Below are 1,805 nucleotides of genomic sequence, written 5' to 3' on the forward strand. Positions count from 1 at the left end.
AGCTGAAATGCCCGAGCCACACAGGAAAAGGTGATTTCATTGAGGAAATACACACTCGAACTCAACTAGGGAAGAAAAAGTCGACGACACGGGAGTAACAGAAGTATATTATCCACTACCGGTTACTGGGTAAGGAGGTAACATAATATGACAGAGAGGACACCCGTTACCGGTTAGGGTAAACATATCAAGGATGCTTCATTGAGGGAAACAGGAGATGTATTCATTGCCAGTTACTGGGTAGGAATAACCAGCTGGGGAAAAGCCAAATAGGGTTGACAACTACCGACTACTGGGCAGAAGACCTCAAAGAAAGAGAATATTCGTCACTGATTAAAGTGAACATATCAGGGATAGACTCAAAGGGAAGAATACTCGTCATCAATTAAGATGAACATATCAAGGATAGACTACCGGGAAAAAGTAGGAATTACATCTATCAATTATTGGATAGAATACCAAGAAGAGAATATCCGTCACCGGTTAAGATGAACATATCAAGGATAGACTCTGAGGGGAGAAATAGGAATTATATCTATCAGTTACTGGATAGAAAACCTAAAAGAGAATATCCGTCACCGGCTAAGATGAACATATCAAGGATAAACTCTGAAAAAGGGGAAGTAGGATTTACAACTACCGGTTACTGGGCAGAAGACCGCAAAGAGGATGAAACTCTTCATCGGTTAAGATGAACATATCAAGGATCAACCATCTGGGGAATAGAATAAGGATTACAACTACCTTTTTACTAGGCATAAAACCAGAATGAGAATATCCGTCATCGGTTAAGATGAACATATCAAGGATAGACTCAAAAGGGAAAGAATATCCGTCATCAGTTTGGATGAACATATCAGGGATGGACTTCTTAGGAAAACGTGAAAACGAATTCGCTGGGGAGAAATAAAAGAAGTAGATTACTTTTACCGGGTATTGGACAAAAATACAGTACTCGCAAATCGAGAAGAATGTTGCTAGTTACTGGGTAACAGACTCTCGGGGGATTACAGTATCTATCTAGGCAAGATCTAGAAAGAAAAGGTCAGTCAATGACTCAACCCAATGAGGATATAACTCAGGAGGAGTGGTTCCATCCAGATAATCAACTGGGGAGGATGCTGAAATAATAACCATCCACGAGGAAATAACCCAATGGGGAGTGAGAAAGGTTAACTTCTTTCTGCTTAAGGGGCTGACCATCTAAAATTGAAAGAGGACAAACACTGAATCTGTGTGGGGAAAAAGGATACCAACATAGCAGAAGATCAGAAAAAGGATGAATAAATGCAATAATAATGCAAATAATGAGATCTATGAGTGTATATGTATATGTATATATGATGATTATGCTGACAAAACAAACATGAAGGGTACTGTAAGACCCCAATTTTGTCCCTAAGATCCCTCATGGCATCATATCATATCATTGCATTACCTCAAGGATCATTGGACACCTTGCTTCCTCCCCTGTGGGTGGGATCCTCTTTTGAGTGGTTCTTGATCACCAAGCATTCCTTGAATTTATATGTCATTGCTTTTCTTTTAATCAATAACCAAAAGTACAAAAATATGTCATCTAACCTTTGTCTTGCAGATGAAGCAATAACAGGTCAAGGCAATTAAAGGCATCCATTGGGCAATAGATGGTGGTCATTCTTGAGATTTGGACCCCACAATAATTCACAAGAGTTCATATGAGTTGTGATGACATTTTGAAACAAAATCCCAAGTGGTAGAGGCTTGAATCTCATCAGAACATTTTCAGGGCATCTGAAGACCATAAAAGTCAACTGCATAGTCAA

Source organism: Lathyrus oleraceus, chromosome 2 (genome assembly GCF_024323335.1).
Source record: "Lathyrus oleraceus cultivar Zhongwan6 chromosome 2, CAAS_Psat_ZW6_1.0, whole genome shotgun sequence".
In the NCBI taxonomy this organism is placed as follows: domain Eukaryota; kingdom Viridiplantae; phylum Streptophyta; class Magnoliopsida; order Fabales; family Fabaceae; genus Lathyrus; species Lathyrus oleraceus.